Genomic DNA, 25757 nt, shown 5'->3' with positions numbered 1-25757 from the left:
ACAACCCACAGATCAGGAGAAAATATTTGCCAATGATGTGAACAGTAAGGGATTAGTCTCCAAAATTTACAAACAGCTCACGATACCAAATGGCATCAAAACAAACATCCCACTCAAAAACTGGGCAGAAGACTTAAAATACACATTTTTTCAAAGAAGACACACAGATGGCCAGTAGGTACATGAAAAGATGTTCAACATCACTAATTATTAGAGAAGTGCAAATCAAAACTACAATGAGATATCCCCTCACACCAGCCAGAAAGGCTATCACCAAAGAAAAATCCACAAACAGGTAATGCTGGAGAGGGTGGGCAGAGAAGGGAAGCCTCCAAAACTGTTGGTGGGAATGTAAACTGGTGCGGCCACTATGAAGAATACTATGGAGGTTCCTCAAAAAACTAAAACAAGAGCTACCAAATGACCCTGCAATCCCACCCCTGAGCATATATCTGGAGAAAAACATGATCCAAAAGGATACATGCATCCCCATGTTCATCGCAGCACTGTTTATAACAGCCGGGACACGGAAGCAATCTAGATGTCCATCAACAGAGGAAAGGATAAGGAAGATGAGGTACATACATACAATGCAATCTTACTCAGCCACTAAAAAGAATGACATAAGGCCATCTGCAGCAACCTGGATGGATCTAGAGATGGTCACACAGAGTGAAGTTAAGTCAGACAGAGAAGGAGAGATATCGAATAACATCCCTTACATGTGGAATCTAAAAGGAAATGATACAAGTGAACTTAGAAAACAAAGACTCATTGATTTGGAGAACAAATTAATGGTTGCTGGGGGAAGGGATAGTTAGGAAGTTTGGGATGGACATGCACACACTGCTATACTCAAAATGGATCACCAGCAAGGACCTACTGTATAGCACAGGGAACTCTGCTCAACGTTATATGGCAACCTGGATGGGAGGGGAGTCTGGGAGAGAACGGATCCATGTATATGTATGGCTGAGTCCCTTTGGTGTTCATCCGAAATTATTACAACATTGTTAATCAGCTATACCCCAATACAAAACAAAAAGTTCAAAAACAACACCCAAACAAACAAACAAAAATTGTGGGTTCCTGAGCGGCACACCACACTTACTGAATAAAAACCCCCAGTTATAGGAATTTGCACTTTTAACAAGTTTCTAAGGGGATTCCATACCATTGATCATGTTATCTTTAGAACTCAACAGCAAATTCTAAAATAATGTCTTTCAAGAAAGCAGAACCATGTAAGGGAAAAAGAAGAGATTAGGTAGGTTTAGGAGGGGAGAGGCCTTGTGACAAATTGAAAATGCTTCACATGAAAGACTCAGAAGCCGCGAACCCTGGCCCTTAACCAGTTAGCCGCCTGAGTGATCTTAGGAACACTCACCAGTGCTGAATCTATTTTGAAGGAAGATGACATTGTCTCCACAGGAATCAGTGGAATCATGCTAAAAGATCTCTAAAGCCCACTCTGGTTCTAGGAAATCATGAGAACTATAAAGTGAGACAATAAAACACGTACAGAATGAGAAAAGTAATAACAGTATTTAAAACAATAGCTGATCTCAGCAAAGTGCTTCTTGTTGAACGAAGACAAGCTTCTTCTGAAATATATAGGGAAAGGCAAAAGAACTAAAGTAACTAAAAGCAATCTGGGGAAAGAAGAATAAAGAGAGCGGAGTCACAGGACCCTGTTTTGAGGCTCACTCTGTAATCAAGACAGCGGGGTATTTATTGGCGGAGGCATAGACACACAGATCAATACAACAGATTTAGGAACCCAGAAATAGCTCATCAGTATGGCCAATGAATCCTTTTTACAAAGACACAAAAGCAACTGAAAGGAGGAAATATATTGTCTTCAATAAATTGTGTCTGAATGATTGTTTATTCATACTCAAAAAAAAAGAAAGAATTTCAATGTAAACCTCATACCTTAAACAAAAATTAAATCAAAATAGATCCTAGATGTCAATGTAAGACGTAAAAATATAAAGCTTTTAAGAACAAACAGAGGAGAAAAATCTTTATAATTCAGGGTTAGGTAAAGAAATCGAAGACATAACAAAAGCATGATCGATAAAGGGAAAAATTCAATAAATAAAAAACTTTCACTCTAAAAAACATCCTGCAAAGGGGATGCCACATAAAGGGAGAAGACATTGGCAAATCACAAGTCTGACAAGGGACTTGTACGCTGAACACATGAACTTTCTAAATTAAATTCAACAGTAAGAACACAAAGAACCCCATTTTTAAAAGGAGCAAAAGACCGGAAAACAGACCATCACTAAAGAGAATATACAGATGACAAAGAAGTTCATGAAGAGATGTCCAACACCAGTACCCATTAGGGAAATGCAAATTAAAGTAACAGTGAGATACTGCCTCACGGCTCTGAGGATGGCAAAAATAAAACACAGCAATGCAGAGAAACGGGAGGTCGCCTACATTGCTGGTAGAAATGTAAAATGGGACACCCACCAGAGAAAATAGCTTGACAGTTTTTTTTAAGTTAAACATACACTTCACACATGACTCAGCAATCACAGTCTTAGGGAATGAAAAACGCTCACACAAAGTGGACATAAGTTTTCACAGCAGCGTTGTCTGTAATAGCCAAAGAACTGATGACAACCCAGATGTCTTTTAAACAGTCAATGGACGAACAAACTCAGGGCCACCGCTCAGCAGTGAAAAGGCAAGGACTGCTGTCCCACGAGCAACCTGGATGGATCTCAAGGTCATGACACTGAGTGGGAGAGCGATCGCCAAAGGTGTGATTCCCCTTGCATGGCATTCTCCAAAAGTGAAGGAGAACAGATCCATGGTGTCCAGGGGAGGGTGGAGGAAAGGGGTGACGTGACGGGACAGCCTTGTGCAAACTGAATAATCCTGCATCCTACTAGGGTGGTGGTCGCATGAAGGTGTGTCCTGAGATTTCATAGAACTGTACACACACACACACAGGAACACACAAAAGACAGCATGAAAAAGAGTGAAATCCAAAGGTCTGTGCTTAAAAGTGTTGTACCAAGGGCAGTTTCCTGGGTTTCAGGAAGCATTGTCATCATGGAAGATACCATCATTAGATGAAGCTGCAATGGTTTCAGGAGAATTTTCTACACGGTTTCTTCAACTTCTTGTGAGTCTAAATGATTTCAAAGTAAAAAGTTTAAAGACATCTGATATCATCAGGACTTCCCTGGTGGTTCAGTGGCTAAGACTCCACGCTCCCAGCATAGGGACCTGGGTTCAATCTCTGGTCAGATGACAGCAAAGAGTTAGCATGCTGCCAGTAAAGATCACACAGGCTGCAATGAAGACCAAAGATCCTGCGTGCTGCAACTAAGACCCAAAACAGGCAAAGAAATAACTAAACCTACTTTAAAAATTAAAACAGCTGATCATTTGTTGAGTACTCTCTAGGCAGCTGTACTGTTCAGAGAACTTGATGTTTATCCACATATTGAGTACTTAAATCTTCACAGCAGACACTGTGCTCATCACACTTTACAGATGAGGAAACTCAGTTTCAGAAAAGGAAAGCAGTTTGGGCATGGATGCTGTTGGTAAACCCAGGATGACCAGCCCCAGAGTCTTAGCCAATAAGTAGTATTTAAAAAAGAGAGAGAAGTCAAAGAAAATGTGAGAACAGGAGTTAATACTATGGAGGAACAGAAAAAGGACACAAAAGAGAGAACCATGACCTCCACAGAAAAGACCAGGAGTGGTCGTCCCTGGCCACTCTGTATGTGTCCCTAGGAGGACACATGGTCCTTTTTGATCCATGTGTTTCTAAAGCCTGAGGAGGACCCAGAGAGGGGGAAGGAGCTTTGTCAAAGGAGTACCAGTCAGAGGGATCGAAAGACAGACTGAAACTGGCAGTTCATTCGACTCAAATTTAAACCTGCGTGGCGAGCACCCCTCCCCGCCCTCCAGGGCTGCACAGGCCCCATGGGGGGGTTGCAGGGCATTATCTGACCGCATCAGCTGGTCCATTTTACAGACAGACAAAGTGAGCCGCAGAGGGGCTGAGCTCCAAGCTAAGTGCCTCGGCTGCCAGGGCGGACAGGGGACGTTCCAGCCCACACACTCTTCTGCCTTCAAGCCCAGACTTTCCACTACACAACACACTCTGCTAAGTTCAAACATGTAAGGGCTTGACAAGTCCTCTGCCTGCTGGCATCTAAAAAAAAAAAAAAAAATCAACGATGGTCTTTTCCAGTTGCAAAAACCTCCATCCATCGCCGTGCGGCTAACCTGGTTTGACATCAGCTCCACCACCCCCGATCTCTACCACACTGTTTTTGTGGGACCTCATTCATCCCGTAAGTTAACCCATGTTTCTGATTATCGACAACCTCCCTGTGGATGTGACAAGTCGAATTAGAAGAACCTTAAGAGAAAGGGGAAGACCAGTGACCCTCATTCGACAGATGAGAACCTGGGCTGCGCACTCGGGTAGGTGGCTGGGAAGCGACTCGAGGACAGGTGGGGAGGGAGCTCCCTGGAGGAATCCCCCCATCCGGCCCGTGTGGACGGGGATGTAGCCACAATGACCATGGCGGAAGCGGCACCCACGAAAGCGCACCGGGTGTGTATGTATGTGTGTGCGCCCCAACAGAATTTCATATACGGAGATTGAAATCTGAATTGCCTTTCACCTTTTGCTAATTTTTTAAATTAATAGGCGAATTTTTGGAGAAGTTTTAAATGTACAGAGAAACTGAGCTGAAAGTACAGTTTCCATGAACTCCCAACCACCCCACGGGAATTTCCCCTATTACATCTTTCATTCCTTTGGAACGTTCATTACAACTAATGAACTAATACAGATACTTAATTATACATTATTGGTCAGAGACTTATTGATACATCTTTTGTCACCTGAAAGTTACTGACCAGAGATATTTCAATTTTCACCTACATAACAAATCGCCAGCCACAGGTGTCAGTTACTGCAAAAATATCTCCCAGTCAGTAATGGGTTAACACACTTCATTAAGGTTCGCTCTTGGTGACACAGTCTACCGTTTCTGCCAAATGTAGACAAGTACCCACCATCACAAGGTCACACAGACAAGTACCCACCATCACAAGGTCACACAGACAGACGCATCACAAGGTCACACAGACAAGTACCCACCATCACAAGGTCACATAGACAAGTACCCACCATCACAAGGTCACACAGACAATTACCCACCATCACAAGGTCACATAGACAAGTACCCCCCATCACAAGGTCACACAGACAAGTACCCACCATCACAAGGTCACACAGACAAGTACCCCCCATCACAAGGTCACATAGACAAGTACCCCCATCACAAGGTCACACAGACAAGTACCCACCATCACAAGGTCACACAGACAGACGCATCACAAGGTCACACAGACAATTACCCACCATCACAAGGTCACACAGACAAGTACCCACCATCACAAGGTCACACAGACAAGTACCCACCATCACAAGGTCACATAGACAAGTACCCCCATCACAAGGTCACACAGACAAGTACCCCCCATCACAAGGTCACACAGACAAGTACCCACCATCACAAGGTCACACAGAACAGCGTCACTGCCCTAAAAGTCCTGTGCACTCTGCATGTTCACCCCTTCCCCTCCCCAACTCCTGGCAACCACGCATCTTTTTTATCTGTTTATTTTTGACTGCACTGGGTCTTCGTTACTCTGCTCGGGCTCCTCCCTGCAGTGGCCTCTCCGGCTGTGAGCACAGGCTCCAGGGCACACAGGCTTCAGTAGCTGTAGCTCTCAGGCCCTAGAGCTTGGGTTCAGTAGTCATGGCACATGGGCTCAGCTGCTGGGCAGCATGTGGGATCTTCCCGGACCAGGGATCGAATTCGATCGAACCTGACCAAATGTGTCCCCTGCACGGGTAGGTGGAGTGCAACTCACTGCCCCACCAGGGACATCCTAAATCACTCATCTTTTTACTACCTCTAGAGTTTTACTTTTTGCTGAATGTCATAAAGTTGGAATCACACAGTATGCAGCTCTTTCAGACTGGCTTCTTCTATTTAGCCATGTGCATCTAAGTTTTCTCTATGTCTTTTCACAATTTGAGAGATTTTTTTTAAATAAACTTTTTTAAGACCAGGGCTTCCCTGGCGGCTCAGACGTTAAAGAATTTGTCTGCAGTGTAAGAGACCCAGGTTCAATACCTGGATAGGGAAGATCCCCTGGAGGAGGGATAGCTATCCACTACAGTATTCTTGCCTGGAGAATTTCATGGACGGAGGAGGCTGGTGGGCTACAGTTCACGGGGCTGCAAAGAGTCAGACACAACTGAGCGACTAACACTTTCTTTCACTTTCTTAAGACCAGTTTTAGGTTTGCAGAATAGATCGGAAAGTACAGATCATTCCCCCAAACTTCCACACACTCACGTTTACAACTTGTACTAGTGTGATGCATTTGTTATAACTGATGAACTACTGCTGGTACATTATTACTAACTGAAGTTCACACTGTGACATTAAGCACCAGGCTATGGCACATGGATAAGAATGTGTGTGTCCATCGGTTTCATCACTGAGTAATACTCCATGGTATGGATGTATCATGCTGCTGCTGCTAAGTCACTTCAGTCGTGTGTGACTCTGTGCGACCCTATGGACAGCAGCCCACCAGGCTCCTCCGTCCACGGGATTCTCTAGGCAAGAACACTGGAGTGGGTTGCCATTCCCTTCTCCAGGAGGTACCATAGTTTATCCATTTACTGCCGAAGGACTTTGGGGTTTGTTCCCATTCGGGGCTGTTATGAATAATAGTGCTATACTGCAAATGTTTGCCTTCATGGTTCCGTATGAACCTGGTTTTCAACTGATTAGAAGAATACTTAGCAGCATGACTGCTGGATCGTGTGGTGAAAATATGCTCAGCTTTGTAGAAACTGAAAGCTGTCTTCCAAAGCAGCTGTACCGTTTTGCATCCCCACCAGCAACAAACGAGAGTTCCTGTTGTTCCACAATCCTCGCCAGTGTTTTAGATTCATCCATTCCAGTCGTCTGCAGTGATATCTCAGTGTCACTCTAACCCAAGTATATATATTTTTAAAAGTACATTGTTCAACTCCCTAAAGTAAAAAGCAACTTCTGATAAACTGCATAATAAACTGCCAGGAAACCGCTCTGAATGGTCATTCTCAGAAATTCCAATCACAAAAGAAGGTTCTGCTGAGAGAAAAAAAATAATCTTTAAAACAATCCATTCCTATTGCTGAAGGCAAGGCTGATATGATTTAGAACCTGAAATACACTGAGCTTGAAGAAAACAAATCAAAATGTGTCCCATCGTCACTAGTATGCTAAAATATAAACTTTCAAAGGCAGTTGGACACCTGAAGTTGAGAGGTTAAAAAAAAACTGTCTTCTAGTAACAACTGGCCACGTATAGGCATTTTCTCTGACATTCCTGGATTTGCTTTGACAACGTTCTCAGATTTAAACACTGTGCACTCCTAAATTGCTTTGTACCATTTCGAAGGCACTTAAACTTGAACAGCAGGGAGGGGAGAGAGGGCTCTGCCTTTTCCTTCTTCTATAGCTTGTCCAGATGTTCTCTAGCACTTTTTATGGAAACTACAGTACCAGAATAATGGGAAGAAAGGTTTCACTGTCTATTATTACACCTGCTATGGCTTGAATTTTCATAAAGACATTCTCTTACTATATTTATGTCGAAGCAGCACTTCACACCTGCATGTTGATACAATGGTTTTGATGTTCATTAACACAACAAAGATTCAAGCAGTAAAGTGCAAATAATTCTTGAAAGAAGTCATTCAATTTCACTTTCTTGTTTGCATCAATGTGAACTTGCTATATGAAACTTAACATAATCAAAAGTCATATAACACACCTACCTTGAAAAATTATTGGCAAGCATCTTAAATTTTTTAACAGCGCATTTAATGTTCCCATTCTTAGCAGGCATGATATAACCCATATGAAACAAGGGCTTTATCCTCAGCTCTGGATCTGCTGTTTATGGCAGCTCCTCAAAAGCCTTGGAAACAGTCCATAATGAGGTGGCAAAGATGCCTGAACACTTTTCCAAACCAAATGGCAAAACATTTAAGAGAAGCATCAAAAAAGAATTTGCCAGGAATAAACCTAACATTTGGAATACCTTTTCTTTGCATTCTTGAGGATACATTTTTGGAGGATACATTCAAATACTTCTGTGTTTGACCTCTGGCTACCTATAAGAATTGAGGCGAGGCATCCCTATATTTTATAAAGCAACATCCTCTAGTGTAAGATCCTTCAAAGCAAAAAGCTGAAACACCCACACTTTGGTAATGCTAAGAAAATTCTCCCCATTATTTTTCTGTCAACCTAACCAGAGTGACTACACATTCTACTGAAAGCTTTTTTCAGGGGCTTGTTGTTTTTAAGTCACTAAGTCATGTCTGACTCTTTGCGACCCCATGGACTGCAGCACGCCAGGCTTCCCTGTCCTTCAGTATCTCCCAGAGATTGCTCAAACTTATGTCCATTGAGTCGGTGCTGCCATCCAACCATCTCATCCTCTGTCACCCCCTTCTCTTCTAACTTATTTTAAAACTTGCAGAGAGGGACTTTTGGCTCAGAGGATACTGATTATCATGCTGAATTGAAGGTGTCTTTGCCAGGTCAACCACACACCCTCACTAATCATGTTGGGAAGCCTCCAGGACAAGAGGTAAGATGTTTAACGTAGTACAAATAACTGGAGGATTTTGGTAATTCACTACTTTCCTTTTTCACCCACAGCTTGATAAACATAGTACTCTCATCCACACCAAAGATGGAAAATTTTCTAGCATACAGTTACGGGTTGAATTGTGTCCCTCTCAACAACAAAGTAAGCACGCACACACACAGGACAACAACAACAAACGATATGCTGACGTCCTAACACCCAGAACGTCAAAGTGTCGCTTGTTTGGAACCAGAGTCTTTCCAAATGCAACAAGGTCATCTCGTTGGAATCAACTGGTCAATGGGATAGGGTGGTCCCTAATCCAATACAGCTGGAGTCCTTATAAAATGATGTGAAGACGCAGGGAGAGAACACGATGATGAGACAGATATTAGAGAGAGCGAGAGTGGCAGCTGCAAGCCAAGAAAGGCCAGGAATTAACACCCATGGCCAGGGTCAGGAAAAGGGGAGGAAGAACTGTCCCCGACAGGCTTCAAAGGGAGTATGGTCCTGCCCACGCTTTCAGATGTCTGACCTCCAGATTTGGGAGACAATGCATTTCTATTGCTTTAAGCCACCCAGCTTGTGGTAATTTTTTGTGGCATTCTTCCAAAACTAATACACAACATGATCAGGTGGGATTTATTTATTGGGATGCCAAGGATGGTTCAGCATACACAAGACAACCAATGTGATACACCACATTAACAGAATGAAAGATAAAAATTATAGATTCATCTAAAAAAATGGAGCGGAGAAGGCAATGGCAACCCACTCCAGTACTCTTGCCTGGAAAATCCCATGGACAGAGGAGCCTGATAGGCTGCAGTCCATGGGGTAGCGAAGAGTCGGACACGACTGAGTGACTTCACTTTCACTTTTCACTTTCATGCACTGGAGAAGGAAATGGCAACCCACTCAAGTGTTCTTGCCTGGAGAATCCCAGGGATGGGGTGCCTGGTGGGCTGCCGTCTATGGGGTCGCACACAGTCAGACACGACTGAAGCGACTTAGCAGCAGCAGCAATAGATGGAGAAAAAGCATTTGACAAAAATACAACATGCGTTCATGGTAAAACTCCTAACAAACTGAGTACAGAAAGAACATACATAAGGCCATATGTGATAAACTCATAGCCAGCATTATACTCAATGGTGAAAACTTTCCCTGTAACTACAGAAACAAGAAAAGGGTGTCCACTGACATCACTCCTATTCAACCCAGTAATGGAAGTCCTAGCAGGGCAGTCCCGTAAGAAAAAGAAATGAAAGCAAGAAGTAGAAGTGTCTTTGTTTGCAGATAACATGATTTTCTATTTTAAAAATCCTAACGACTCCATGAAGAAATTGCTAAAAGTAATCAGCTAACTCAGTAAAACTGGAGGTTACAAACTCAAAATATAGGAAACAGTTGTGATTTTATATACTAACAATAAAACACCTGAAAAAGAAATAAAGAAAACAAGCCCATTGACAACAGCATCAAAAACAATAAAACACTTAGTAATAAATTTATCCAAAGAGGTGAAAGATCTGTACATTGAAAACTATAAGACTCTGATGAAAGCAATTGAAAAAAGATAAAAACAAGTGGAAAGACAGCCCATGTTCATGGATTGGAAGAATTAATATTGTTAAAATATTCCTGTGACCCAAAACCAGCTACAGACTCAAAGCAATTCCTATCAAAATTCCAATAATATTTTTCATGGAAATATAAAAACTACCCTAAAATCTGTATGGAGGCACAAAAGACCTCCATATGGTCAAAGCAATTATGGCAAAAGTAGAACAAAGCTGGAGGCACCACAGTTTCTGATTTCAAACTGTGCTGCAAAGCCATAGTTATCAACACAGTATGGTACTGGCATGAAAATAGACACAGAGACCGATGGAGCAGACTTCAGAGGCCAGAAATAAATCTACACATATATGGTCAACTAATACTTGGCAAGATACCAAGTATACACAACGTGGAAAGGACCGTCTCTTCAATAAATGGTATTGGGAAACCCGGATAACAACAAGAGGAAGAATGTGCACCACTCCCAAAAATGAACTTGGAATGGATTCAAGACTTAAATTTAAGATACAAAACCACAAGATATAAGATATCAATCTTATACCACAAGACACAAGATATTAAGATATAAAAATTCTAGAAGAAAACACAGAAGGAAAAGCCCCTTGGCGTTGGTCTTGGCAGTGATTTCCTGGACATGTCACCAAAAGCCCAAGCAACAAAAGCAAAAGCAAATAAGTGGGAATAGGGACTTGCCCAGTGGTCCAATGGTTAGGACTTACTTCGTTCTTCCAATGCAGGGGGCATGGGTTCAATCCCTGGTTGGGGAATTGAGATTCCACATGCCCTGCAGCCAAATTAAAAAAAAAAAAAAAGTAGGACTACATCAAACTAAAAAGCTTCTGCATATCAACAAAATGAAAAAGCAACCTACTGTATGGGAGAAAATATTTGCAAATCATATATCTGATAAGAGGTTTCCCTGGTGGCTCAGACAGTAAAGCATCTGCCTGCAATGCAGGAGACCCAGGTTCGATCTGTGGGTCAGGAAGATCCTCTGGAGAAGGAAATGGAACCCACTCCAGTACTCTTGCCTGGAGAATCCCATGGACGGAGGAGCCTGGTAGGCTACAGTCCATGGGGTTGCAAAGAGTCAGATACGACTGAGCAACTTCACTTTCACTTTTCTTTTATCTGATAAGGGCTTAATATCCAAAACATATAAAGAACTCATACAACTCAAGAGCAAAAACTAAACAATCCAGTTTAAAAGTCAGTGGGAGAATTTATTTTCCAAAGAAGACATCCAAATGGCCAATAATTACATGAAAAGGTGATTGAATTCACTAATCATCAGGGTAATGCAAATTGAAACCACAATGAGGTATACCTCACACCAGTGAGAATGGCTATCATCAAAAAGAACACAAATAACAAATGTTGGGAGGATGTGGAGAAAAGGAAACCCTAATGCACCATTGGTGGGAAGGCAAGTTGGTATAGCCATTATGAAAACCACTCTGGAAATTCCTCAATAAAGTAAAATCAGAATTAACATATGATCCAGCAACCCACTTCTAGGTATTTATCCAAAGGAGTTAAAAATCAAGATCATATAGGGCTATCTGCAATCCCATATTCTTTGCAAAATTATTCATAATACCTAAGATATGAAAACAATCTAAGTATCCATTAACAGATGAATGGATAAATAATATGTGATATATCTAAGATTATAAGATTAACAAGTTCTTGGCATCTAAGGCACAGCATGATGATTACAGGTAATACTGTGTCATATATTTGAATGCTGAAAAGAGAATAGATATTTAGTAGTCTCACCACAAAAAAGAAATAGTAATTATGTAACAAGATGGAGTTGTTGCTAATACATAGTTGCTAATACTATGGTAGCAATCATTTTGCCATATATAAATCCATCAAATCGAATGTTGTACACTTTAAACATTCACAATGTTGTAAGTCAATTACATCTCAGTAAAGCTGGGGGGAAATAAAAACAAAATTAGCCATCAACAGCAAGACAGCTGGGGACCCCCTAGTGGTCCAATGGCTGAGACTCTGCTCCCAACGCACAGGGGCCCAGGTTCGATCTCTGATCAGGGAACTAGATCCCACATGCCTTAACTAAGACCCAGTGCAGCTAAATACATTTTTAAAATAATAAACATTTAAAAAGCTGTTTTAAAAAAGGAAGCTAACACACATACCTTGTTAAAAATGGGTTCAGGAGTCAGATACTGGTTCAAACCCTGCTGTCTAGATTAACGTTCACAGCATTCAAAGCTCCTTTGGGTAAGTCTTGCTACAATGAGCCCTTCCCAAGGGCCAGAATCCTGTCCAGGCCCACCGTCAGCACCCTGCTCCTGGTCCCACACTTTGGCAGGAAAACGGCCTCCAGTGACACCACCCAGATGAAGGTCTGTGATCAGAATTCATGAGGGGGCCTCCAGGGATGTGTGAGTCTGTTTTTTGTTTCTTTGAGATTTAATAAACCCAAAGTAAACTGGGAAACTCACTGTACCTTAAAATTAAAATACACGGAGGCTATTTTATGTCACATTCATTCATCTTAAAAATATATTACTTTTATACATATAAAGTAGCTTTGGCTAAAAAGTTGAATTGTGTTCACCCAAAATTCATATGCTGACTGCCTAACCCCAGTGTAAGGGTATCTGGAGATGGAGCCTTTGGAAAGGACCTCCTTAGGGTTAGGAGGTCATGAGTGTGGAGTCCGAATAATGGGATCATTGCCTTTGTAAGAAGATACGCCAGAAAGCCTGTAGTGTGAGTGTGCGTCTGTGTGTGTGTGTGTGTCTGTTCTGTCTCTCCCTCACCCACCTATGTGAAGACACAGCAGGAAGGCAGAAGCACAAGCCGGGAAGAGTGTCCCTGCTGGAAACCCACGTGAGGGCACATGGACTCCCAGCCACCAGACCTGCGAGAACGTAAACATTTGCTGTTGAAGCCTTCTGGTCTATGGTATTTTGTACAGGAGCCTGAGTTGACTAAAACAGTTGTCATACACAAGTTAACGAAATGGTGAAAACATCTCAAATTCTGTAGCGGTGGTCAGGCATCAGCTGGGTCAGAACTCCCTCCCTGGAAGTCCTCAGCTGCTTTGGTGGTGGGGTAGGATAATCACTCAGTCGTGTCCAACCCTTGCAACCCCGTGGACTGTAGCCCGCCAGGCCCCTCTGTCCGTGGGATTCTCCAGGCAAGAGCACCGGAGTGGGTTGCCACTTCCTTCCCGACTCAGGGATCGAACCCCTGTCTGCTGCATTGCAGGCGGGTTCTTTACCCACTGAGCCATCAGAGAAGCCTCAGCTGCGCCAAGTACAACTGATGTCTAAATAATTGCGTGTCAATTAAGCTGCTGTGCTCCTCTGCTTTCAGTAACAAATAAGACCTGTTCACTGTGTGTGTCATGGCACAGCCCTGTTCCCAGGGGGCAGCTCTCAGGGCAAAGCGGAACAGGCGGAGGGGAGGGAGAAGGGGGCCCCCGTCCCCTCCCCAGGACACCTGGGCCTGAGCCTGTGCCCTTGTCTGAGCCTCCTCCCCATTAGTGATGCCCGCACAAAGCCACAGCATGTCAGAGCCAAGGGCCTGCGAGGAACCAGCCTGCCTCTCTGCCCGCCTCCCTGGTGCAGAAGTCATCCAGAGCACCAGGCGAACACCTGCTTCCCCACTGCCCCCATCACCTCTGAGACCAGCTCCATCTCCTTGGGCTTATTGGAGTCACTTCATTAAAGGATGGGCAGAAAGAGGACTTCCCTGGTGGTCCAGTGGCTAAGACTCCACACTCCCAGCGCAGGGGGCCCAGGTTCGATTTCTGGTTAGGGAAGAAGACCCTGCATGTCCCAACTAAAGAACCCGCATGCCGCAACGAAGGCCCAGTGCAGCCAAATAAATAAGGAATGGGCAGAAGGGAGCAGCTGTGAGGCATCCAGCATCTCTCCACTTTCCTCCTCGTCTTTTCACTCCCCTGTCCTTTCAACCAGTTTAGAGGGCCTCTAACACAATTTCTCAAATTTCATATTATTCCCAGGAAGGATGTTTCAGAAATGCCAGAACCCCAGAGAAAATACCTCTGAAATAAGCAGCACGTTTGCATAGTATTGGGTCCATTTTATAGAAAACGGCTGACTTTTTTATGTTCTGTGTTTTTTTGAATCTGAAAAGTATTGACAGGTCCATAAAGACACACTGGTTTGCTATTTTTAATACCCTGCACAACACAACCTATCTGGCCAAAATCAGTGTTCATGATAATTGAGGTTTACTAGATCTTTGTAGGGCTTCCCTTGTGGCTCAGCTGGTAAAGAATCTGCCCGCAATGTGGGAGACCTGGGTTCGATCCCTGGGTTAGGAAGGTCCCCTGGAGAAAGGAAAGGCTACCCACTCCAGTATTCTGGCCTGGAGAATTATCTTTGTAACATCCTTCTAGAATTCTCTACTCAACAAGAATAGCATAAGAGTACTTCCTCTCAGAGGTTTTATGAAGTTTTTTTACCTTGATTACTTAATGCATCATTTTATACCACTTGGATATGGATACTTTCATAGGCAAATTGGAGTCCTTGAGACAATGGTTTCAGATGTATCATTCATTAAAGAAAGCAATGACTTACATTTCATCATCTGTTTTCATTAAAAATGTCTTAAGGAAATTGTTTTGCCTTCAAGGCTCTCTTCCTGAGTTCATATGCAACCAAATCATCTTATTCTTTTCCAAGAAAAACCTTAATTCTTGCAAGTTAGAGTTGGTGATTTTAATATTTAGTAATAGCCGCAATCATTCTTTTTTATTTACCATATGCAGTTGGCAAGATTTTTATTTTACTATTTTTCTTTCCATTTTATGATAATGCTCTCTTTTTTGTATGATAATGTCATAAGCCTAATTTTCTCTTCGGCTAGGTCTTGGATATTCCCCTTGAAGGCTGATATTTTAAATGAAAACATTTAAAACTTAATGTTGGCAGAATGGTTATGTGGTCCCATGCATACATGGGGAAATAAGCCTACAGACTCCGTTAATAATATTCCATGCAAATTAAGTCTAATGCAGCACACAGAGTAAGCAGCTTCCCTTCAGGGCTGAGCTAAATTGTAAAACTGAGGCTAAAGTTTTAGAAAGATAATAAAAGGGAGAGCAAATAACTAGGAATCAGCATGTCAACTTCTGTTGCAGGGCTGACGTCTGAATATCATTTGCATCTGACAGAGAAAGTCACAACCTAAGAAATACGCTCATTGAATGAGCATCTAGTCTATATTAACACCGATACTGAGGAGGGCCCTATGGGGTCCTAGGAACAAAGCTTTTCTGTGTCCCTCATTTCTTTGATTATAGGAAATAACCTTCATTCAGCCTCCATGACCTTCCCTGAGCTCCAACTGGTCAGATTCAAGCACAAAACCAGGGAGAAACAAACAGTCAAGGGAAACAATAGTGCAGCCTTGGAGCAGGGTCTTGGTTCCCCATCAGTACACACCAGAGTATCTTTGTGCTGTTTTGCAGATATGGAAAGCCCCTCCAGGTGAGAGTGGGGTGCTGCCCACAAGCACACAGACTCCAGACGCGTTAGAAGCAGAAGGTTGATGATGCTGACTCCCACTTAACCTCTCCACCAACCCATCAGAAGAATGTTCACGAGCTGACCACACCCTCTTTGAACCATTGCTATGAAACTCCTCATTAGCCCCTCCACACTGGGACACATAGCTTTGAGGACATAGCCCACTGTGTCCCCCCTTTGCCTGGCATAGCAATAAAGCTATTCTCGTCTTCAGTTCAGTTCAGTTCAGTCGCTCAGTCGTGTCCAACTCTTTGCAACCCCACGGACCGCTGCATGCCAGGCCTCCCTGTCCATCACCAACTCTTGGAGATTACTCAAACTCATGTCCATTGAGTCGGTGATGCCATCCAACCATCTCATCCTCTGTTGTCCCCTTCTCCTCCCACCTTCAATCTTTCCCAGCATCACGGTCTTTTCTACTTCACCCAAAACTCTCTGTCTTAAATTTAATTTAGTATAGGGGTACAGAGCCCAGATTCAGCCTCAACCTGACCCTTTTCTTGTGTGGTTATTTGTTAACAAACATACCAGATTGGTGTCTCTTGCAGACATTAGCTGAGGCTGGCCCAAGGCATCAGTGAAACAGGTCCTTCAACGTAATCTGGAGCCCAAGTGCAAGTTGAAGACACACCTAGTTTAACTGCAGCCGGAGGTTGGGGGTTACAGGAAGGATCAGTTTCAGAAAGGCAGGAAGTGGCAGTGAATCAAGCTTACCGCCTTGACAACCAGCCTAAACTGTCAGTACCTTGAGAGCAGGCGTTGAGTAAGAGTTCTCTCTAGTTTCTCATGTCTAATGTGCTGAACCCTTCTCTGTGCCTGAAATTCCCTCCCCAACTCTCAGCATCACTGGGCCCGCCCCAGGCCTCAGCCCCAGTGTCAGTTCCTAAGGGCGGCCCACCTGGGTCAGGCTCTGCCCCAGTGCTGTCTACCGAGACTGCTGAACAGAAATGAAAAACAGACGAGGGGGGTCTGCAGGGGAGAAATGACGTGACTCGCCCAGCATGGCAGCCACGCCCCAAGGATGCCCACTTGTCTCCGAGCTCAACCTGACCCCAGACCTACCCTTCTTCTCTCCGCCCTGTAAGATCTGTGCTCTCCCACGGCTCACTGCTCTAATTACTGATGACCCTCAAATGTATCGATAATGCTATCTTTAGGGACTGTCCTGCCAGTCCAGTGGTTAAGACTCTGTGCTTCCAATGCAAGGGATACAGGTCTGATCCCTGATCCCTGATCAGGGAACTAAGATCCCACATGCCATGTGGCAAAAAAAAAAAAAAAAAAAAATGTTATCCCAAAATGAAGTAAAAGAAACTGGAGGAACTAAAAGGCAATAATAGGGGAAAAAAAAAAAAGAAGAAGAAGAATAAAAGGGAAAGAGGTACTTGAAATGTATTATGATTGAATGAAATCTAAATGCACAAAAGACTGAGTCACCTGGAATTTAAACAGTCTAAGGAGATATCTGCAAGAAGTGATTATGTAAGTGGACAAAAAAGAACAGGGATGGGGAGGTGGGCACAGTGATCTCTCTCCCCTGCTGAGAGACGCAAGGAAAGAGCTGCGCTGGGTGTCCACAAAGGTATTTTGTAAAGCCGATGCATTATCATCACTTTTATAGACCACGTTGGGGTATAAAAGCACATACAGAGTGTTATGTAACTTCCAAGGTCAGCTAAAACCACCACATACATAATTTGACAAAGGCTTGTTTCATACTATAAATGCCTACTTTTGTGCTCTTTTCCTGAACTTTCATGACTCACCAATAAAGAGATGCAACATTTCATGATGTAGTCTCTAATGAATCCGCCTTGTCTATTCAGGACTCTGCAAAGGGAAAACCGGGAGGAAATGTAAATGTTTTCCTAGCTTATAAAAGTCCAAAATTAAAAAGGCCCGTTACCCTGTAATGGAAATATTCTACTAAACTGAAATCTTATTTTCAAATGATCCAACCAGAACAATCAACAATCACAGGCTTTATGTCCAAATGGGAGAGAAGGGGGCATAGATAGCGTGCCCTTGGGTTAGCAGGGTTATATTTAAACAATGAAGGCTAAACATGTCTATACGAAGGGCTCTGAGAAAAATATGCTGGGTATTTTTTTCTTAATTAATGGGAATTCTGCTCCCAAATTTCCACAGAAAGCTTTTTCTTTTCTAATCTGATTATTCACTGCAGTTTCAGCCACTGCCAGGAAGAAGTCAGAGGACTGTAAAACTCTATGATGTCCCCTCTGAAGGGATGTGACATACAATCGGGGTCCCCGGGGCTCCACGTTCCAGCATGAGCTGGGATTGGGTGTGTGGGGTCAAGGAGAGAGATGTACATGAAACAATGTACATCAGAGTTCCCCAAAAAAGTGTTGAAAACCACAATCACACCAAGTGTAGGCAACAGGAAGCCAGGTCGGTGATTTAACACTTGACAAAAAAAAAAAAAAAAACAGTTTCCCTCTCTTCCATACCCACAAAGGGATAGGGTTGCTTTTCCTAATTAGGCCACAGACAACACACAATCGCTCTGACCCCCTCCATTCACCATCAACAGATGGCACAGTATTACAGCTTCCTGGATTTATAGGGACATATCCATTTGTATTACCTACAAGTGTTCTTTGGAACATGCATTTTTAACAGAACAGATCTTGAAACAATAAGATCCTGCTGTACAGCAGAGGGAACTATAGTCAGCATCCTGGGATAAACCATCATGGAAAAGAACATGAAAAAGAATATATATATGTGTGTGATATACACACATACATGCATATTCCACTCACAGATCAGTCTCAGTAAAGAATCTGCCTGCAATGCAGGAGACCCAGGTCGATTCCTGGGTCGGGAAGATCCCCTGGAGAAGGAAACAGTAACCCACTGCAAGTAGTCTTGCCTGGAGAATTCCATGGACAGAGGAACCTGGCAGGCTACAGTCCATGGGGTCGCAAGAGTCAGACATGACTTAGCAAATAAGCCAGCATACACACACGTATAACTGAGAAGGAGGTGACAGAGGACGAGATGGTTGGATGGCATCACTGACTCAATGCATATGAGTTTGAGCAAACTCTGCAAAGTGGTGAAGGACAGGGAAGCCCGGCGTGCTGCAGTCCATGGGGTCTCAAAGAGTCAGACATGACTGAGCAACTGAACAACAATAACCGACTCACTTTGCTGTACCGCAGAAATTCACACAACATTGTAAAACAATTATAGGTCAATGAAACCATTCTTTAAAAAGAACAGTTTTTCAAAAGTCCATACAATAAAAAAACAGGAGGAAGGGGGAATAAAAGTTGCGAGTTTATAATTTCAGTTGCAACTTGGCATCATTTCAGTCTAATGAAATGCCTGAAACATTTAAATTTGTTTTGTAATATATAAGATATTTTCATACAATGGAAATAACTAAATCTACCAAGATTGTTTAAAAAGTTTCCTTGTTTCCTTGTAGGAATCATGAAGCTGTTCCATGTGCAAAGTCCACACAAGAGCCCTGCTCACAGCACTGTCAGCAACAAGAGCATCACATCCATACACCTCTCCAGATGCATCACAAGCAGCACTATGTCGTCACCATAGCAATTGCTATTCCCAGGGGAGGAAGTCACCCGGACAAGTGGCAAAGAGGATCGGTGAGAGAATCAGTCCCAGAAACCAGGCACCCAGCCCCCAATCCAGCACTTTTATCATTCAGCCCCTCATTAAGGTCAAGTTTTCTGAGGAAGAAAATCCATCTCCCTAAGAAAGGCAGCATTGCATTGGTGGTTAAGACTATGGGCTTTGGAGACAAACAAATCTAAGTCCCAGGCCTTGTTCTGCCATATTCCAGCGATGTAACCTTGGACGAGTAACCCATCCTCTCTGCACTCCATTTTACCGTCTGTGCAATGGGCCTATGGAAGCCACTGTCATGATACACCAGTTTGCAGCTCTCCCCCTCTTCCCAGCGCCCAGAAGGCATACTGCTCCAGCCCCTGCACCTGGACCAGCTCTGACAAATGAAGGGTGAGCAGAGGCAGACTTGTGGCGTCCAGGTGTGGACAGTGGAGTTCACGCACACACAACGCTGTGCGCCCTCTCTGGTACCCAGCCCTGGGCTGAGACCACACAGTCACCTAACACCGCACCACCTAACAGAGCGCAGCTCAAGCCTTCCTCAGGCCCCTTCTTGTGACGATCGAACACGACGGCAGAGGACGTTCTTAACACGATGCCTTATACAGTCACCAACCAGCGGACGACGGCCCCCCTCTATAGACCTGCACGGGTGAAAAGGGAGACCCAAGATTCAGTCCCAAGACACCTACTCTACAGTACCACGTGCCAGGCACTCTGCTGGGAGTTGAACACACCCCCAGGAAATACGCACATCTTTAAAGATTGTCCCGAAACCACTTTCAGAGGGAGGGTAGGTGCAACTCTTCATGGTTATGCACATGTACAACTCTTTGATTACATTATGCACAACTCTTCATGTACATGTCCTAGTGACCGGCAGAGGAGTGAATTCCTGCCCTGGAAACGATCTGAGGGACCAGAGAGGCCACAGAGGACACTTCCAAGGTCGTGACTCGTCCCCTCCCCGACATGAGACTCACCGAGCCCTCCTGCCTGCTGATGAGGGCACTAAATGTCAACACACCTGGTCTGCAAAGTCTGCAAGGACAGAGCTCTGACTTCCATCGAGGGTGTTGTGGTGAACAATTTATCACATCGCCACCTCACGTCACATCCAACAGCACCTGCCAGATATGCAGGTCATTTTATGAAATATGTGAGCTGAATGGATAGATCCTGATAAATCTCCCAATACTTTAATCTTTGTTTTTTCCCTGCTTGATTCTTAAAACTATACTTCTCTTGAAAGGGAACTTCTCCAAAGACTCCTTGGAGTTTTGGGCGTGTTTTTCCAACTTCAAATTTAATGATATGTACAGAAGTTAACAAATTACAATGAAAACAAAATCAGTTACGTTCATTACACATAACATAAAGTCAGGCAGTACTGCATGTTAAAAACAACAGCTTCATTCATATAAAAAAAAGTATTATTTTGAGATTTGTGATAGTATAATGAAATTCTTAACATAAGCTTCTGGTAAAGAGTATTTCCTAAAGATTTAAAGATCTGATGAATCAGTTGATGCATTATTAGGAAAGATAGGAAACATTTTAGTAAAGTGAGACTACGAGCAATTAACTTGAAAATTACACCGGGGATAGGGTTGAGTATTCCTGACTGAACATCCAATTGCTGGTGGACATGGTCTCAAAGCAAGAGCTCCGAGCTCCAGATATAGTCATGCTTTCACTAACTTGGGGAAAATGCATATACCTGGGATCAAAACTCAAAATCGGTCCCCCACAGCATCAGCAAACAACACTGTTAACTGCAGGCAGGTCCCGGTAGAATTTTTAAATTCTAATTTAGTGAGGCACAACCGCATGTTCCAGGAGTGATCAGTCACACTCCAATCTAATTTAACTTCCCAACAACCTTGCTTTAGACATTTTTCCATGAAATCTGGTCTTTGCCTGACTTGCCTGCTGTAAATTCTATTAACCAAATTCAGCAGGGCCTTATACTCCTCTTGAACAACGCTACATTTAAAAGGGGGGAAAAAATGATTATGAAACCTAGTTAGCAAACACCTTCTATATTTCAAAAAGTCCGCTTAGGAGCTTAAGACTTAAACTTTGGTTGTTTTTCCTTTTGGATTTTCCGAAAGGCTGGACTCAATGCCTGGATGATCACGTTTCCCAAGACACAGGAGACAAACCCTACACCTGGTCCCAGCGGTGAGGCTCAGGCTGCCCAGACACGAAACCTCGTCTCACTGATCCTCTGGCCTTTCTTCAGCAACGATGGAAACTTCCGGAACACCAGGCAGAACTGGTGCTGCTTTGTTGTCTTGCCTTTCTTTCCTTGGGGTTCCCAGTTCTCTCGGGACATGGAATCTACCCGTGTTCGCACTGACAGTGACCTGCAGACCCCGTCTATCTCCTGCCAACCATCTCTCATCCTCAAGACCCTGTAAAGTCTTCAAGCTGCTTCAGAACTCCCGCAGCCTCCGCAGGGGTACACACCCACCTGAACCAGTCCCGTGCCCGGGGCGGCTACACACCCACCTGAACCAGTCCCGTGCCCGGGGCGGCTACACACCCACCTGAACCAACCCCGTGCCCGGGGCGGCTACACACCCACCTGAACCAACCCCGTGCCCGGGGCAGCTACACACCCACCTGAACCAGTCCCTTGCCCGGGGTGGCTACACACCCACCTGAACCAACCCCGTGCCCGGGGCGGCTACACACCCACCTGAACCAGTCCCGTGCCCGGGGCGGCTACACACCCACCTGAACCAGTCCCGTGCCCGGGGCGGCTACACACCCACCTGAACCAGTCCCGTGCCCCGGGCGGCTACACACCCACCTGAACCAGTCCCGTGCCCGGGGCGGCTACACACCCACCTGAACCAGGCCCGTGCCCGGGGCGGCTACACATCCACCTGAACCAGTCCCGTGCCCTGGGCGGCTACACACCCACCTGAACCAGGCCCGTGCCCAGGGCAGCTACACACCCACCTGAACCAGTTCCGTGCCTGGGGCGGCTACACACCCACCTGAACCAGTCCCGTGCCCGGGGCGGCTACACACCCACCTGAACCAGTCCCGTGCCCGGGGCGGCTACACACCCACCTGAACCAACCCCGTGCCCGGGGCGGCTACACACCCACCTGAACCAGTCCCGTGCCCGGGGCGGCTACACACCCACCTGAACCAGTCCCGTGCCCGGGGCGGCTACACACCCACCTGAACCAGGCCTGTGCCCGGGGCGGCTACACACCCACCTGAACCAGTCCCGTGCCCGGGGTGGCTACACACCCACCTGAACCAGTCCCGTGCCCGGGGCGGCTACACACCCACCTGAACCAGTCCCATGCCCGGGGCGGCTACACACCCACCTGAACCAGTCCCATGCCCGGGGCGGCTACACACCCACCTGAACCAGTCCCGTGCCCGGGGCGGCTACACACCCACCTGAACCAGTCCCGTGCCCCGGGCGGCTACACACCCACCTGAACCAGTCCCGTGCCCCGGGCGGCTACACACCCACCTGAACCAGTCCCGTGCCCGGGGCGGCTACACACCCACCTGAACCAGTCCCGTGCCCCGGGCGGCTACACACCCACCTGAACCAGTCCCGTGCCCGGGGCGGCTACACACCCACCTGAACCAGGCCCGTGCCCGGGGCGGCTACACATCCACCTGAACCAGTCCCGTGCCCTGGGCGGCTACACACCCACCTGAACCAGGCCCGTGCCCAGGGCAGCTACACACCCACCTGAACCAGTTCCGTGCCTGGGGCGGCTACACACCCACCTGAACCAGTCCCGTGCCCGGGGCGGCTACACACCCACCTGAACCAACCCCATGCCCGGGGCGGCTACACACCCACCTGAACCAGTCCCGTGCCCGGGGCGGCTACACACCCACCTGAACCAGGCCTGTGCCCGGGGCGGCTACACACCCACCTGAACCAGTCCCGTGCCCGGGGTGGCTACACACCCACCTGAACCAGTCCCGTGCCCGGGGCGGCTACACACCCACCTGAACCAGTCCCGTGCCCGGGGCGGCTACACACCCACCTGAACCAGTCCCGTGCCCGGGGCGGCTACACACCCACCTGAACCAGTCCCGTGCCCGGGGCGGCTACACACCCACCTGAACCAGTCCCGTGCCCGGGGCGGCTACACACCCACCTGAACCAGTCCCGTGCCCGGGGCGGCTACACACCCACCTGAACCAGTCCCGTGCCCGGGGCGGCTACACACCCACCTGAACCAACCCCGTGCCCGGGGCAGCTACACACCCACCTGAACCTGTCCCATGCCTGAGGCAGTCTGAGCTGTCTCCAGTGATGTCATCCTTCAGTATCTGCAGGGGATCAGTTCTGGGATCCAGGTTTGCTCAAGACCCTTATGTAAACTGCTGCAGTATTTGCTTATAACCTATGCGCATTCTCCTTTGCTTTAAAATATGTCCAGATATTCTAATTCTACTTCTCATATCTAATACAAGGTAAGTGCTATGTAAATAGTTTCAAGTTTGATATAAGTGCTATGTAAACAGTTGCTGGCACACAGCAAATTCAAGTTTCGCTTTCTGGAAATTCCTTGGATGCTCCTGTCTCAAATATTTACAGTCTGCAGTGACTGACCCCTCAGATGCAGAGCCCATGGAGATGGAGGGTCAGTTGTGGACGGAAGTTAATTGGAGAAATAAAGCAGATCACATCAGGTTAATGAAAGGCCCTACTCTAGTTAAGAAGAGGTCTAGGAAACAGCACTGCCGCTGGGGTTTGGAGCACGGGGCAGACTTGGGAGTCTGCATGGAGCCCCGCAGACACTCCTGTGTGGGCAGTGGCTGACCTCAATAGCCTTGCTTCAGGACACAGGGTATAAAAACTGGATGTTCTTATGAACAGATGTGAGCCTTCCAAAAGAAGTACTTTAAAAAAAAATTCGCAACACTCAAGGCACTTCAAAAAAAAAAAGTTTTCTTTTTATTTTTTGGCCACACCACATGGCATGCGGGATCTTCGTTCCCCAACCAAGGATTGAACCTACGTCCGCAGCACTGGAGTCCTAACCACGAGACCACCAGGGAAGTCCCAAGACACTTTTTAAAGTGTAAAGTGCAAGCAAACACTTTGTGTTCGCGGCAACACCGTTTACCATAGCCAAGCCAACAAATGGAAGCAACCTAAATGTCCATCGAAGGAATGGACAAAGAGGATGTGGGACGTACATACAATGGAACAGCACTCAGTCACCAAAAAGAATGAAATAATGCCATTTGCAGGCAGGTGGATGGATCTAGAGAGTGTCATACTGAGTGAAGTCGGTCAGACAGCGAAGGAGAAATATTGCATGACCTCCCTTATATGTTGTTGTTGTTCTTGTTTAGCTGCTACGTCATGCCCCATACTTTGCAACCCCATGGACTGCAGCCCACCAGGCTCCTCTGTCTAGAGGATTTCCCAGGCAAGAATATTGGAGTGGGTTGCAAGTTCCTTCTCCAGGGGATCTTCCCATCCCAGGGATTGAATTCGTGCCTCCTGCATTGGCAGGCGGATTTTTTGCCATGGGGCCATCAGGGAAGCCTGGATCCCTTATATGCAGAATCTAAAAAGAGGTACTACAGATGAACTTATTTACAAAACAGAAAGAGACTCACAAGCTTAGAGAAAGAACTTACAGTTGCCAGAAGGGAAGGACTGGGGGAAAGGATGGATGGGGAGTTGGGACTGAGAAGTACACACTGCTGTATTTAAAATGGGTAACCAACGAGGCCCTACCATGTGACAGTTGGTTCTACTGTACAGAACGGTATATGCAGACGTGGCAGACTGGAGGGAAAGAGAGCTGGTGGAAGAACAGACGCATGGGACACGCATGGCTGAGTCCCTCAGCTGTCCACCTCATACTATCGCAACAGTGTTAATCAATTACACTCCAATACAAAATTAAAAGTTTAAAAATAAAAAATAAAGCATATGAAAACACTTTGAAATGGAGGGAGAAAACAAAGGAAGAGCAAAACCAAACCTGTAGTCGTCCACCCATCTCCTTACGTAAGATCACCTTAAATGCCCGAAACAAGCCAACAAAAGCCCCCATAGGGCTGTCTGGGTGCCAGCGCTTTGCTGCAGATGCCGTCATCAAACTTTATCTGCAAAGCGCTAAACAGTGAATATTTTGGGCTTTGTGGGCCACAAAGGGTCTCTGTCAGATATACCCTTCTTTGCTTGATTTTTACAAGCTTATAAAAGTAAAGAAACCATGCCAGCTTGAGAGCCGTGGATGAGCAGCCTTTGGCCACTGTTGGCCATTACGAGGCTGC

At 45.5% G+C, this 25757-nt stretch overlaps 1 protein-coding gene across 6 annotated transcripts in view; it reads right to left on the bottom strand.

Moving 5' to 3' along the window:
• The window catches only part of CSGALNACT1 (chondroitin sulfate N-acetylgalactosaminyltransferase 1), a 321684-nt gene that overhangs the window by 189123 nt on the left and 106804 nt on the right, over nucleotides 1-25757 (bottom strand). For 2 of the 6 annotated variants that reach the window (XM_070459785.1, XM_070459779.1), the window contains exon 1: nucleotides 16374-16484. The exons of 3 other annotated variants lie outside the window; for them this stretch is intronic. The gene's annotated coding sequence lies outside the window, so the exon portion shown is untranslated. Of the gene's footprint in view, nucleotides 1-16373; nucleotides 16485-17611; nucleotides 17676-25757 lie in introns of those variants that run through there. One more of the 6 variants, XM_070459782.1, reaches the window with a different exon arrangement.

Source organism: Odocoileus virginianus, chromosome 32 (assembly GCF_023699985.2).
Source record: "Odocoileus virginianus isolate 20LAN1187 ecotype Illinois chromosome 32, Ovbor_1.2, whole genome shotgun sequence".
NCBI lineage: Eukaryota > Metazoa > Chordata > Mammalia > Artiodactyla > Cervidae > Odocoileus > Odocoileus virginianus.
Note: the sequence above shows the minus strand (reverse complement) of the source record. Positions and strands in the feature narration are given on the sequence as shown.